Here is a 16,221-nt window from a genome sequence, read left to right as displayed (position 1 = left end):
CAGAGAGAGACAGAGAGAGAGACAGAGAGAGAGACAGAGAAACAGACACACACACAAATGAAATAAATCGTAAAACAAAGCAAACTCCAGAAATCCAGGAGGTTGGGTGTGGCTCAGTGGTAGAGTACAAGCCTATGCAAGGCCCAAGGGATGAGCCCTGGCTTGAGAGGCTTGACATCTGAGATCAGGGCTGGCTTCCGAGGCTTGGCTCCTTGGCGTGCAGTGGCTGTCTTCTTCCTGTGTAATCCTGCCATCTTCTTGCCATATGCAGCCCAATCTCCTCCCTGACGTTGGATTAGGCCTCAGTGTACTGACCTCGTTTTAACATAATTACTCCTTTAAGATTCTAGCTTCAAATATCGGCACTTCTGAAGGGATTGCAACTTCAACAAGGGAATTTTGAGAAACACAAAATTTGTGTTTGGGCTCAAGACACCCCCTCTTCAGGTCGATTTGCTCACCCATTTCAACATCGCTTTACATGCATTTGTCTCCTTTATTTACTTCTTTGAGGTTATCATAGTACCTTACCAGTGTCTTCCTTATTGAGTTAAACCAACTCTTGAGTATATATTCACTTCAATTTCTGTATGGCAGTCATGGTTTTCTCTGTATTTGAAGGGAAGCCAGTCACACACCCTAAAATCACTCTGAGATCACAGAACCCAAGGCTTATTTCGGAAATTCTCATTCCATAAGCGAAAGTTCTTAGCCTTTCCCTTTTGTGCTCATGAACACACAGAATCAAGAGCCCCTCAACAGAGGGGGAGAGGTGAGGGAGGGGTTGGTGACTCTGGGAGACAGCCAGCATTTCCCAGGGGGCTTCGGGTGAGGCGCATGTGGCCAGCTGACTATTGGATATTTTTAAACCAGCTTGCCCCTCTGCCCGGCCAGCTGTCTAGTCCTTTGCTGCAGCTAGTCCCTGCATGCAGCAAGAAAAGCTGTTGGGGATGAGGAAATCAAGGGGGGGAGCCAGGAGCCAAGAACCCGAGGAGGATGTCAGTGGTTCATCCGCTCGCTCGCTCGCTCGCTCGGAGTGCAGCGTGTGCTGAGCCCCAGGGCCGTGGTGTGATCTGCATTCCAGGCACACCCAAGGCAGGTGTGGTTCTTGGGTCTCTTCAGGGCCTTCCCTGAGGACTGCCAGGTAGAAAAAGCAGGCTGGCCAGTTAAATCTGTGTAGAAAAAACTAATGAGGCTCTTCTATCTGCACGAAACATTGAATGGGTCACACTTACCATAAAAAACTACCCTTAGTCTCCATACATAGATCATCAAGTAACACGAGACCGTGGTCAGACTCAAAGAGAATACAGGGGACGTTAACCCAGTACACACAATGTGCCCTGTGGGATGCCAACCTGAGTCTGACATGGACCTGCCAGATCTGTCTTTGGGTGCAGCTTCGAGTGTTGTGGGGTTTTGTTTCTTTGATTTTCTTCTACATATTTATCCATTCATTTGCAAATGTGGGTGGGCACACTCGGAGCTCAGGGGACGTTCTTTGGGAGTAGTTCTTTCCCTCTCTCATGTGGCTTCTGGAGATTGAACTCAGGTTGTCAAGTTTGGCAGCAAGGACCTCGCCTGCTGAGCCATCACGCCACCCCAGTTTCTGGCTATCTTAAGGGCAAGTCCGCCGGTATGTTTTTTCCTAAGGGGATTTGGCTGGTTGGTGTTGCTGACCAATGCTTTGGGAAGAACCCACCCAAGGGGCACATGCTTCATGGAACACACAGTACTTAGAACTTTTTGGGGTTACCATCCATGCTCACAACTGTCCTGCAAGGCTCTGCTGCTGGCATTTCACAGAAGAAGAGTGGAATCACCCAGAGGTTTGCTACCTGCCCAAAGACTCAGAAGGAGCTAAGATAAACCCAAGTCTATCTGGAAGGACTTGGCACCCTCAGGCAGGAACTGATTCTGTACATCTTCCTTAAAATATCTCCCACAGAGGAAGAGGTGGAGCTCAGTTTGTAGGGTGCCTGCCTGGTATGCACAAGGCCCTGGGTTCAATTCCCAGCACAGCCTAAACTGGTCATGGTGGGACATGCTGACTTGGGAGGAGGAGGCAGGAAGATGAGGAATTTAAGGTTGTCTCCCGATACACAGAAAATTAGGCACCTGTTTCTTGGGCTGAAGCCCTGTCTAAATAGTATAACAACAATAATAATAACACCTCTTCTACAGAACTTAGATCAGTCTCAGCGGGCTAAGAACAAATAAACGCTTGTTTTGAGACAGGGTACTTGCTGTGCAGTTGGGGCTCGTCTTGAACTTTGCTATTGTTTTAAGACAGAGTTCGATATATCCCAGGCTGGCCTGGAACTCTGCATAGCTGAGAACGACCTTGAATTTCTCATCCACCTGTCTCCCTGTGGATTCGGGTTACAGGTTTGTACCACCATGCCCGGCTCATGTTGCGCTGGAAAGCACTCTACCATAAGCTAAGCTACATTCTCAGCCCCTGGTCTTGAACTTCTGATCCTCCTGTTTTGGGCTCCCAAGTACTGCTGCTCTGCCACCCTGTCTCCTGCCTGTGGTGCTGGGGATTAAACTCAGGGCTTTGGGCATGGCTAGGAAGACCCGGGTTTCCGTGTAATGAAATCTAGCCTTGAACGCCAGGCTTCTGCTTCCATTTCCCAAGTGCTGGGATTAAAGGTGTGTCTCGCCACACCCAGCTTTACTACATTTTAAAAAATAATGATAATTTGCTTTCTCACAATCCCTTTTTTCAGTTTTAATTATAAGTACTGTATTTACATCATTCCCACCCCTCCCTTTTCCTCCTCGAATTCCTTCTGTGTAGCTCCTGCACCCTCTCAAATTCAAGACCCTTTTATAATTTATACTTAGCACATATATGTACATATATATGCACGCACATTTATACACATACACACATTTATATATTCTACTGAATCAAATTACTGTTGCCCATATATGCATGTGTTTAGGGCTGACTAGGGAAAACTTAAGGGGGGCTCATCCCTTGAAAAAAATGGATTTTCCTTCCTTCCCCCAGCAGCCATTGACTGCCTGTAGCTCTGTAAGTGTGGGGCTTTGTGAAAATTCCCCCATCTGCCTTGGCATGTTGACTGCTGTGGTCTTGTGTGATCGACCATGTCACTGAGAGTTCATGGTGCGGCTTCCCTGTCATGTCCAGAACACGATCTCACAGCGGATGTCCTGGTCCTCTGGCTCTGACAGTCTTTCTGTCCCCTGGTCTGAGATGTTTCCTGAGGTTTTTTGTTTGGTTGGTTTTTTTTCGAGACAGGGTTTCTCTGTGTAGTCCTGGCTATCCTGGAACTCTGCAGACCAGGCTGGCCTTGAACTCACAGAGATCCGCCTGCCTCTGCCTCCCAAGTGCTGAGATTAAAGGCGTGCGCCACCACCGTCATCCGGCTGTTCCCTGAGGTTTAAGCCTAGGGGTTGTGTTGTAGATGTCCTGGATGGGACAGGGCTCTCTATGAACACTTCTTCTGTGACTTTTGATTATTTGTGGATCTCTGGAGTAGCCTCCATCTGCTGCAGAAGAAACTCTTTTTTTTTTTTTTTTTTTTTTTTTTTTTGGTTTTTCGAGACAGGGTTTCTCTTGTGTAGCTTTGCGCCTTTCCTGGAACTCACTTAGTAGCCCAGGCTGGCCTCGAACTCACAGAGATCCGCCTGCCTCTGCCTCCCGAGTGCTGTGATTAAAGGCGTGTGCCACCACCGCCCGGCGAAGAAACTTTTTTTGATGAGGGATGACAGCTGCACCTATCTGCATTTTGTGTGTGTGTGTGTGTGTGTGTGTGTGTGTGTGTGTGTGTGTGTGTGTGTGTGTGTGTTCGAGCAGGCTTATATGTACATGCACTCACACACTCATCAAAGCACAAGTTTGGGGAGTCAATTCTCCCTTACCACTGAGTGCATTCCAGGGACCAACCTCAGCCTGTCAGACTCGCGCGCATTGGACCATCTCTCAGGCCACTTCCTGCTGTTTTTCATCTGATACTCATGTTTCAGTGGATGTCAAATCCAGTTTCCCCTTTAGGAGAATTTCTCACAGCTTCTGATAGAGACTCTTTGTCAAATCCAGTCTTGTAAACCCTCACAACACCCCCACAAAAGTGGAAAGTTACAGCCAGGCTGGAAGACACATCCCGACCGGGGCTGGCAAGTGTGGTCCTAACGGATGCCAGCAGAACGAGGGGGCGAAGGCTGAGGCCGTGCATGTCATGACCAGTAAGGCGGCAGACAATGGTGAAAACAGCTCAGGCACGATGGCCGGGCCCTGTCTGCACCTCACTTATGGGGGGCGGTGTGCCCTCCAGGCCTGGCCTCTCTGCCTGCTCACATTCTAGTGCCAGGCCCATAAAGGCACAGCTGACTCAGCACACGGTGTTGTCCCGACATGTGGGTTTGCAGCGTTGTTAGGCTGTGCATAGCTTCAGCAGCAGCTCCGTAACACCCTCGTTTCGTGTTCTACCAATGCTCAGTCACTCAAGGCTGACATGCGGCCTGGAGTCTGTCTATCACGTCTGTCTACCTGCATAGTCCATTCTTGGCCATTTTGCTATTCACGGTGCTCATCCACTGAGAGACAGAGAAGGGGGTGGAGAGAGAGAAAGAGAGAGGAGAGAGAGACATCTATTTGATTTTGGAGCAGAAACTTACAAAGACCAAAGCCCTTAACTGAAATCTGGGATTCTCCAGAAATTAAATAACAGTTTCATCTGCTCACCTTCTCCCGCCCACCCACAGCCCCTGTCTCTGCATAGTCCTAGACCAATCAGCGCAAATAATGAGCCACAAGTGTCTCACTAAATCAAAGGTTTCTTGTTCACAATGCTAGAGACATGCAGAAGGTACAGATAGCCTTTTGGGGGGTTGCCTTCTGCACCCCTTTGTGAAGAGGCTGGTGATACCTCCGAGGGGTTAGGAGGAGGGCAGTGGGTAAGAGTAGAAACCAGTCCCAAATCCAAGCCTGGCCTGGTGGCTTGAACTTGTCATCTCAATACAAATACCTGGGAGGGAGCCATAGGAGGATCACGTGCTTGTGATCTTCTTCAGCTGCATAAGAGTTCGAGGTCAGCCTCAGCTACCAAACAACAAAACCAACCAAAAGGAAGCAAATTCCAAATCCCTGGGGAGATGTGAGGGTTTCTTTCGGAGAAGATTCCAGAATGTTTAACTAGCTCTTCTCTGTGTGGAGGAAGCTTGGCCACTGATGCACTGGAGCCCCTGCGCTGCCCTCTTCCCTCAGGAGCAGAGGGGCCGTTCATGAAAGATTCCAGATTTGAAGTCAGCCTACACCGCAACATCTTGAGATGTTGGTACCAAAAACCAAAAATGAAGACAATGTATGCTCTGTCCAGGTGTGGTAGAAAGGACCGAGTCGGTCCTCAGCACTGCAGAGACTGAGGCAGAGTCACGCTCACCTTGAGCTTGAGGCATCCTAGGCTACACAGTGAATTCCTGGGCTGCGCAGCAGACTCTGTCTCAGAGAAACAAGAGAACATTATTCTGGAGAAGCCAGGTCAGTGGTTAGGAGCTCTTCTGGCTCTTCCAGAGGACCCTTTCCCAGCACCCACATCGGGTTCACAGCTCCTGTAACTCCAGCCCCAGGGGACCTGACACTCTCTTCTGCCCTCCTGGGGCATCCACTCACACATGCCATATTCTCACACAAACACACACACCATACATACATTAAAAAAACGGTCTAAATCTTTCAAAACTTTTATTTTATCCCAGGAGCTTGAATAATTGTTCAGTAGACAGGTTCATTAAGTGAGATGAAGGTTTTTGGGGTTTTGGTGGTTGGTTTGTTTGAGACAAATCTCTCAGCAGGCCTGGAACTCATGGCAGTCTCCTCTTCTTCATCCTCCACGTGCTGGAACAGCGGGTGTGGGTCACCACAGCAGGCTTCGGCGTGTGGTTTGCCGGCAGCCACTTCAGTTAGGAGGGTCTGCTGTCTCGTCCATTTATCATTTCACGGCTCTTCCTCTATCTCTTTGGTTACTCTGTAAAGGAAAACTACGGGTTTTACCTTGGAGCAAACCACTTCCCTGTTTCCTGCCCCTGAATTTGATCTTGATCCTGGCCTAGCCCGTGTACTTTCCAGGCCCGTGGGAAGGACATTAGAGGATCAAAACGGGTTATATGCCGCTCCATCCTGCATGCAGGTGACACACTATGGCAGGCCGTGTGGCCTTGCCTACAGGATGGATTTCTGCCTTCACTGTGGGATTATTTGTAACAATGAGTGTTCCACACCCAATGTTTCCTTTGCCAGTGATTGGTCTGGGTGAGGTCTTGGCAAAGGGTAGTCATCAAATGCTGTTGGGATGCTTTCTGGGTGGTTTTTGCTTTGTTTTGTTTTTCTTAATCTAGGAGAAAGACACATGAAGTCCACTTCTTCCTCCTTCTGGATGCTCTATCATATTCTAAGAGGGCAGTGATGCCTGGGCCCGTAGGCATTTGAGATCACAAGCTATGCTCTCACAGATAAGAGCAGCGTGCAAAGAAGCAGGTAGGCACAATAGCCAGCAAGATTCCAGATGGTATCACAGAACCCGCCACAGCCAAGAGAATCCCTACCCTCTTCAGACTCCTGAACACTATAAGCTTTAATACTTTTAAAAAGTTTATATAGCATAGGTTAGCCCTAAACTTTCCATCCTCCTGCCTCTTCTAGCAAATTTGGGGATTGCAAGCATGTCCCACACACAGTCTCTTTACAGCTTAAATGAATTTTGACAGCTGAATTTCTGAGTCTTTGCTGTCATTTAAGGAATAAAAGTGGGTTGAGGTGTATAACTCAGGGTGGGACATGTATTGACACACACAGAGGACCCAGTACTTGAGAGTCTGAGAAGAGGATGATGGCTAGACAGACAGACAGAAAGATAGATGATAGATTTTTCTTGTTTATTTGTGTATTTATTTATTTATGTTTATTTAGGGTTTCTCTGTGTAGCCTTGGCTGTCCTGGAAGTCACTCTGTAGACCAGGCTGGCCTTGAACTCAGAGCTCTTCCTGCCTCTGCCTCCTGAGTGCTGGGATCAAAGGTGTGTGCCACCACTACTTAGCTTATCTATTTTTCTTAAAGGCTCTTTTTACACTTGATCTTAGCCAAAAGGCCAAGAAGCAATCTGAAAGGCTGTGTGTGTGTGTGTGTGTGTGTGTGTGTGTGTGTGTGTGTGTTCACACGTGTTCATGTGTGTGTATGAGGATCAGTGTGTAAGCCAGAGGTCGACTTCAGGTGTCTTTTCTCAATCTTAGCCTCCCTGTCTTGTGAGACAGGTCTCTTACTGTGACTTGCTAATTAGGCTAGACTGTCTGTCCAGCAAGCCCCAGTGATCTGCCTGTCTCTGGGTCCCAGTGTGGGGGTGGGGAGTGGTGGGGGCATGAGGGGGCTGTAGGGGTGTGTGGGGGGGTGTTATGAGCACATGCCACCAGGCCTGGTTTGGTTTTGCTTTTTGTTTTTTGATCCACTTGCCTCTGCCTCTCAAGTGCTGGGATTAAATAAAAGTGTGCATCACCACTGCCCAGTTTTTAGTTAAAAATAAATAAATAAAGACCTGGGTTTTTTTTCCTTAGCTCTGAAGAGCCAATTCAGGTCTTCATGTTGGCTTGCAATTCCCTTACCATGTGATCCATCTCCCATTGCCCTTCTTACCCCACCTCTTTTTCCTTCTTCCAGAGTCTTGTGAGCATCCATCTCACTGCACCCGTGAGGGTCCCCGGAACTTCTGATCCTCCTGAGTGCTGGGATTATAGGTGTGTGCCAGCGCACCTGGGGTAGCCTGCTGGACAGTCACCCTGGGTCTCATGCGTCCCAGGGACGTTCTCCACCAACTGCGAGATCACCGGCTCACGACTGCGAAATCACCAGCTCACCAGCTAAGATGGAGAATCCGCTGAGGAAGACACAATGCTGACTTCCAGCCCAGCTCCGCCAAACCGACACATGGGCACACACACGCACACACACACACACACACACACACACACACCCCAATAGTGAAGTTTAAGAAGCACACCGAGGACCAGTTGCTAGGACACTGGTAGAGTACTGTCCACGGCCAAGGCTGCTGTCACTGGCTGGCAAGTGTCAAGGTGTCAAGGAGAGGTGCACTTGTCTGCCTTCTGTTGTTTCTTTGGTTGCGTTTTATTTATTTATTTATTTATTTATTTATTTATTTATTTATTTATTTATTTATTTTAACCACTTACAAATCTTTCCTACATGTTCCGTCAACAGCCCTGCAAGTTCGGCAGCACAGATCTCACGGTATAGATAGCAAAGTGAATCTCAAAGCCACAAACCTGTTCACGGTGCTACAGTTAGCAACAAATTTGTATAAATGGCAGTCTTTGGCCTAAAAATCCAACGCCTAACCTTCCCTGGTACTCACCCTACCGACTTCACAGGGATAGTGAAGATGAAACGAATTCAAGTCTCAAAAAAATACTTTTTGAGGGGGAAAAAAGACCCACTATATAATTACATAATATAATTACCTGGAACACATGGCTCATACCCCCCCTACCCATCCTAGCTCATGCGTGAGCCCGGAATTTTATATTAACCCTCTTCTGTCCTCAACTAAATATGGGGGGGTGGGGATGGTAAGGGTGTGGCCCTGTTGGAAGCCATACGGAAAACAACACGGACCAGTGTGGAACCAGGACTCACTAAAGCACCTCAAAGCATAAGTGTGAGCATGACTGTAGAGAGGGACAGCGTGGTGTCAGGGCTCACACCGGCTCACACACAGTTATCTGAGGCAAGGTGGGGGCAAAGAAGAGCTGCACATTGCAAAAAGGAGCAGGAGATGCGTGGGAGCATGGACCTTGGAGCTCACCAGCAAAGGCAGACGGCTAGCTCACTCTGTGATCTTCCGTCTCTCTCTCTCTCCCTAGCACTGGGTCTGCTAACACACACCGCGATGCCCAACTTTCATGTGAGGGCTAGGAGGCAAACTCAAGTCCTTGTTCCGACGAGCCAATGCTTTATCGACAGCGGCACACCAGCCCCCATTTCATTATTTTTAATAGGAAAAATGCGAACAGTGTAACTCTGGACCTTAAAAGTCAGCCTGGATCTTATCTGATCCAACCCTCTCATTTTATAGATGAGAAAATTTAGACCTAAGAGCACCCAGATCATTCAAAGCTGAAACTCAGGCTGATTTCTGCTATGGGGGGTTGCTGTGCCGTCAGTCTTGACGTCTATAGCTAAGATCTGTTGAGAATTTCCTCCGCGATTTCTACGAGGTGACCATTTGATCTGTCTCCAGCCTCAGCCCTGTAATGTTGGTACCACCTTAGCCCCGCCTTACATACAAGTTAAGGGGGACTGAGGGGAACTGAGGAACTGGACCAAAACCACAAATACATAGGGAATCCCATACTAACTTCTAGGTGTTAGGTTTCAAAGCCAGTCTGTTTAACATCCCCAAGCAAACACTAGCTGCCTGGTTCTTCCATTAATCCCTGCCTGTTACTGGGTCCTCCTGGCTGGCATACCCTGCCCCTACCCTGAACTCTCCAGCCCAGGGACTGGTCTGCCCGACCCCCAGATGCCCTTCCCTATATAATCCAGATATTTTGGTTACCGATCCTCTTTCTGGGGCCTCCTGGCTGCCACACCTAGTTCCCCTCTCCCTTTTCCCGAGCCCCACCTCCTCACATGGCTCAGGATCATGTCCACTCTGGATTCTCCCAGCTGTCTCTGCCTCTGGTTCCGTTCTCTCTTTTATCTATAATAAACTTTCTCCTCCACCGTACCTAGAGGCAGTCATGTCCTCCTTTCCTTTTCAGCTTTTCATTCCCTAGGCGGTTTCCCAGACCCAGATTTGGCTATGGGCTATCATCACTTTTATTTGTTTGAGACAGGGTCTCAAGTAGCCCAGGCTGGCCTCAAACGTGTGATTCTTCTGTTTCAGCCTCCTGCTTGTTGGGATTTCCAGTGTGTGCCACCACTCCCAGATCATCCCTTAGTTTTTAAACCGTTGACAGGTCCTGCCCACACCCGTGCCCCAGCAGTTCTGAGAATGCAACTCAGAGCTTCACGCACTCTGCAAATATGTCTATCACCGAGCCATGCCCTTAGCCCCTGAAAGAAAAATATTCTCTCGTAGGTTCCTTTCAGGCCAGGCTGGTCCCCACCCAATTTTCCAGTAACCCGTGTGTGACTGGAATCTTGTGCCTGCTTTTTACGACACCCACCCCGACACCTACCCGCTAGGCCCTAATGGAAAGATTTCATTCCAACTTGGTGAATAGAAAACTGTCATTCTCTGAGCAAACCATTTCCTGGCCTCCTTCGAGGGGCATTCACAATCCTTCTTACGGAAACCTGGGCAGGGCTGAACTTCTAGGCTTTGGGCTCTACAAAAGGCAGATGCTCACTCATTGTGTGTTGTGAACGGTACGAACTGACTGCTCTTCCTGTCTGGAGAGAAGCAAGCTGGCTGCCCCTTGTTATTACTGGTTAAGACAACGAAAGCGCTCCCCGTAGCAGTCAGATGTTTCTCTGCCTTGGGATATTACAACGGCAGGCTCCCCTAAGTCTCTCCGCGCAAACCAAGGCAGGTTTTAAAAAAACCTCTTTCATCCTGACATCCCCAAAGGTAACCACGCATAATGAACCGCATGGCCAGTCAGGGGCCGCTGTGGCTGAGCCACAGAGCTAGCCAAGGGGTCATGGCCGCAGTCCTCCAGGGAAGGGCTGGCGGAGACAGTGAACCTGCTTATAACAAAGACCCTTCATTGCTACTCTCGCCTGGGTCCGGGCCTAACCTACACTTAAAATTCTGAAAGAGAATACGGTCATTAAAGAATAAGACAGCCTCGGGCAGATTGCAATCTTGGAATAATAATTGTATGTGTGTGAGAAAGGAGAACCCCACCTCATGAATCATCCAACCATTGTTCTTTGTTTGGTTTTTTTTCTCAGCTTGTTTCCTTAGTTTTTTCAATTACTTTTTTTTTTTTTTTTTTTTTTTTTTTTTTTTTTTTTTCCTGCTTGAGGAAAAAAACTCATTTCAAATTAATCTCCTGTGATGCCAAAGCTTGCCCGGCAACATAAGCCCCATGAGCTGGGGCATGCTTTTTTCAGGGCCAGAAAGGAATCACCCGTGGTGTGTTCTGTGAGGTCTGGGACTGTGAGCTGCAGACAGGGCTGTGACACTCTGGCCTTTCTCCCAGCATTGGTGGACCCACCACATGCACATGGCTCTTTGATACCTCTGAGGGACACCAAGAAGGCAATGTAGGAAGGATGTTAAGAAAACAGAGAACATCCTAGACACCAACCGAATTCTCTCTCTCTCTCTCTCTCTCTCTCTCTCTCTCTCTCTCTCTCGCTCTCGCTCTCTCTCTCTCTCTCTCTTAGTCTCTGGCAGGATATCTCAGCCTCCTGACACCCTATGCAGCCCAGGCTAGCCTTGAACTCTCTACATAGCCCAAGCTAACTCCAGACTCCAGATCTTCCTGCCTCAAGCTGGGATTACAGGCATGCGCCGCTCTGCCTGGTGAATTTTCTTTACACAGGTCTGCATGTTAGTGGCTTTTTGGCAGATCTTATGGTTATTAAACATCCTTGTTTCTATCTCTATGTGCTGTGCTCGACTTCAGCACCCTGATTCCTGGGGAACGAGGCCTGCTGATTCCAGCGTGTTAACTCTTCTGTTCTCTGAGGCCTGTGGCTGTCGCTGATCCTTTCTTTATTCTTTCCTCGGGCTTCACCACCATCACCACAGACATTAAACACCAATTCCCCGGGGCTGTTTGATTTGGAATAAACTCCCTCACTAGGCCCCGGTTTGCAGAGCAAACTAAAAATGGAGTCACTCACGCTCCACTTCCTCCCCAACAAGCTGAAACTACCCTGTTTATTCAGCCTTCTGAGAAATCAGGATTAGAGAGATCAGAGCCAAATTTTCCCCGACAGGCAAGTTTCAATAGTCACGACAAGGAAGTTCCCTCTGTCTTAATTCTTTCACAAGACAGGCAGCCTGAAGTAACCTACTGCCTACCCACCAGTCGCTCTTCCATTGTTCCTCCTCTGTGTCCCCCAACCTTCAAGCGGCCAATCCACTTTCTGCATTCTTTAGGCCTTTTCTGATGTTACAGCCCCCCCACCCCACCCCGTACCTCTTGGCTGGGGGCATAGCACAGTTGGTAGAGGGCTCGCTCACCTAGCACACAAAAGAGGCTCTGTGTTCGAACCCCGACATTACATGAACTGATGGGATGGTCCATCACTATTAATCCCAGCACTTAGAAGATAAAGAGAGGAGGATAGGAATTCCAAGGCTATCCTTAGCTACATAGTTTGAGGCCAACCTGAGGTATTTTTAAATGAAAGGAAAAAAAAAAAACACACCCAACTTTTTCTACTGTTCTCGTGGGAACACTTCATTGCGTTTTACGTAACGAAATGTTGCCCAATTCCAGACTCAGAAACAAAGTCAGTCGAGCAAGCTCGTAAACCCAGACTGTAATTCTGTCTGGTGAAACTTGATTTTCTCTCTGAGGACCAAGTAGACATCCTTGACTTTCCCCAGGCAGTGGCCTCCCAGCTCCATCCTGAAGAGTCCAATGCTGCGTTTGTTGGAATTTTCCTGTCATTTTCACAAGTGCAGCAGATAGAGTAATTGGCACCAACATTGCGGGGTCACTTGTGTCTTTGAAATGTGTTCTGAATACTCATTTTTTTGTTTTTGTTTTTCGAGACAGGGTTTCTCTGTGTAGCTTTGCGCCTTTCCTGGAGCTCACTTGGTAGCCCAGGCTGGCCTCGAACTCACAGAGATCCGCCTGCCTCTGCCTCCCGAGTGCTGGGATTAAAGGCGTGCACCACCACCGCCCGGCATCTGAATACTCATTTTACACAATTACATAATACACAATTTTAGAATTCTGGGAAATATAAATATGGCTGACTTGTGTTCTAGAACTTTGAAATATCTTAAATCGAGAGAGAGAGAGAAAGAGAGAGAGAGAGAGAGAGAGAGAGAGAGAGAGAGAGAAGACAGAGATCTTAAACAAGGGATCACATAGCTACTTTTGTGCCGGAGACCTGAGATGTGTATCAAGAGGCTATTGAGCTGGGTGGCAGCACACGTTTATAATCCCAGATACTTGGGAGCTAGAGGCAAGAGGATTGCAAGTTGAAGGCCAGCCTGGGCAATTTAGTGAGACCTTGTCTCATAATCACAAGGGCTAAAGATGTAACTCACAAGTAGAGCACTTGTTTAACCTGTGAGAGAGACTTTTTTCAACCCCCAAGAAAACGTACATGTGTGCGCATGCACCATTGGCTCTTGTTTTATAGACAATTATTTTTATCTTCTACCACCTATGTAAGCCCCTGCTGCTGTGGGACGGTCTGTATGTCAAATTACTCTGATTGGTCAATAAATAAAACACTGATTGGCCAGTGGCCAGGCAGGAAGTATAGGTGGGACTAACAGAGAGGAGAATTGAGAGAACAGGAAGGCAGAGGGAGTCACTGCCAGCCACTGCCAGGACAAGCAGCATGTGAAGATGCCAGTAAGCCATGAGCCACGTGGCAAGGTATAGATTTATGGAAATGGATTGATTTAAGCTATAAGAACAGGTAGCAAGAAGCCTGCCACAGCCATACAGTTTGTAAGCAATATAAGTCTCTGTGTTTACTTGGACGGATCTGAGCAGCTGTGGGACTGGCGGGTGATAGAGATTTGTCCTGACTGTGGGCAGGACAACTCTAGCTACACCCTGCCCTTCTCAGTACAGAAATATCAACTTTCCCTCCCTCCCTTGGCATGCTAATTTAGCATCATTTGAACCTGTGTTTCCCAAATTTCAGTTCCTAAGACCTAAATAAAGTTATTTGCTTTGGGGATTCTAAGTTCTAACTGACCTACACATTGCATTCAAAGATAAAAGTTTTGTTTTGTTTTTACATTCATTTATTTAGTTAATTATTTGAAGGGGTTGCACATGCCACAGTGTATATGTGGAGGCCAGGGGACATCTTTCAAGAATTGGTTCTTTCTTACAACATGTGGAGTCTAGAGATTAAACTCAGGTTAGGCTTAGCAGCAAGCACCTTTACCCACAGAGCCACCCAAAAGTCCTAAAAGTTTGCTTTTTTAAAAGCTAGGCTAAATTTCCAAAAGATAAATAAATAATCGTGCAAACAGTCCTTGTTGTCGGTGAGTAACCAGCTGATTGGAGGGATGAATAGTGGGAAATGGAAAGCTCATGGCTTCAAGAATCAGAAGTTCAAATCCCACCTTTCTTGTTTGTTCATTTTGCTTTTGTTCTTTGAGACAGGGTTTCTTTGTGTAGCTCTGGCTGTCCTGGAACTCACTCTGTAGACCAGGCTATCCTCAAACTCACAGAGACCTGCCTGTCTCTGTCTCCCAAGTTCTGGGATTAAAGGTGTGCACCACCACCGCCGACAGGCCAAATCCTACCTCTTACTGTGTTCTTGGTCTCTGTGATGGTTTGAAAGAAAATGGCCACCAAAGAGAGTGGCACTATTGGGAGGTGTGGCCTTGTTAGAGGAAGTGTGTCACTGTGGGGGCGGGCTTTGAGGTCTCATATATGCTCAAGCCACACCCAGTGTTTCAGACCACTTCCCGTTGCCTGCAAGTCAAGATGTAGGATGCTTGGATACTTGTCCAGCACCGACTCTGCCTGCACAGCCACCAGGTCACACCATGAGGAGAATGGACTGAACCTCTGCACTGTAATTCACCCCAACAAAATGTTTTTTTTTTTTTTTTTTTTTTTGACAGTTGACATGTTCTGGGTCTGTAGCTTCATCACTGGCCCTTCTGAGTCTCCTCTTGTCAATTCATTGTGGCAGATGACTAGAAATCTGTGCCGAGTCCCAGAAGAAAGTCAGAGAAAAAGAAAAGGCCACTACAGCACAGCACTGCTCTTGCTCTCAGCCATCTCCCGGCCCACACTTCCAGAGCCAGGGGTGTGGGTCAGCAGTAGAGTGCTTGCTTGCCCAGCATGTGTGAGGTCCTGGATTTGATTTCAAGCTCTAACAAAGGTAAAACAAACAATAGAGAATAAATAAGCACAGGGTAGCAAAGACCACAGAGATTGCTCCCAGCTCTGGAGGCACAAACCTGTGCTCTCAGCCGCTTGGGAGGTTGAGATGGAATGATCATTTGACCCCAGAAAGCTAAGAGTTCAAGACCAACAAGAACTGTCAAAAAAAAAAAAAAAAAAAAGTGTGTCCTGGGTAGGGGCAGAGGATACTCTATTGAGCAGAAATTCCCATGTGTTGCAGGCAGATAGATGGGACCAAGCTGAGGATGCTAGAAAACTGAGCTTAACAACCCCTCCTTCCAGGGCTGTGCGCTACTTCTTCCAGCTCTGCCCACTGCCTACCTCCCACCTCATCACTCTGGGAACTGAGGCAGGAAGATTGCTGCAAGTCTGAGGCTAGCCTGGGCTGCATAGACGACAGAGGAGGGAAGGCGGGAGAAAGGCTTGCCAACAGCACCCAGAAGCCCTCTCGTGACCCCTTCCACTCCTTCCACTCCTGTGTGGAATCCATTCCTTTTTTGTTTATTTGTTTATTATGTATACAGCGTTCTGCCTGTATGTATGCTTGTACGCCAGAAAGAGGGCACCAGATCTCATCAGATGGTTGTGAGCCACCATGTGGTTGCTGGGTGGGAATTGAACTCAGGACCTCTAGGAGGTTAAACCAGCACTCAATCTCTGAGCCATCTCTCCAGCCCCAATCCACTCCCTTTTTATACTTTACAATCATGTCTACACACTGTAGTTGCTTCTTGCCCATTCATGAATAAATGGTGTCATTTGAAAGGCCATCTTCTGGGATTCTTTCAGCTAATGATGCATTTGCAAACAGCTTCCACGTTTGGGGCAAGGGCATTTGGGTGTTTCATTGCTACGGTAATCTATTGCGCAAATGCACTGCAGCCGATTTCTCCAGTCTGGTGTCGGGAGACACACGGGCGCTTCCAGTTGGAGACTGTGATGGGAAATGGTGTTTGGCAACCCCTCCCCACACTGAATCAGAGGTCATTTTTACAAACCCACAGGTGTTTTCTATCTCTCTGCTATCCAGAAACAATGTTTTCCCTACAAACACACCCTTCCCCACCCTTACCACCTTGTCCGCAGTTCCGTTGGAAATATTAAAACCCAGCCGCACAAGCTGGGGACCTCACTTAGTAAAGATGTAAGAGGTCAAAGACT

The sequence above is a fragment of the Peromyscus maniculatus genome, chromosome 7, assembly GCF_049852395.1.
Source record: "Peromyscus maniculatus bairdii isolate BWxNUB_F1_BW_parent chromosome 7, HU_Pman_BW_mat_3.1, whole genome shotgun sequence".
NCBI classification, from domain to species: Eukaryota; Metazoa; Chordata; class Mammalia; order Rodentia; family Cricetidae; genus Peromyscus; species Peromyscus maniculatus.
Note: the sequence above shows the minus strand (reverse complement) of the source record.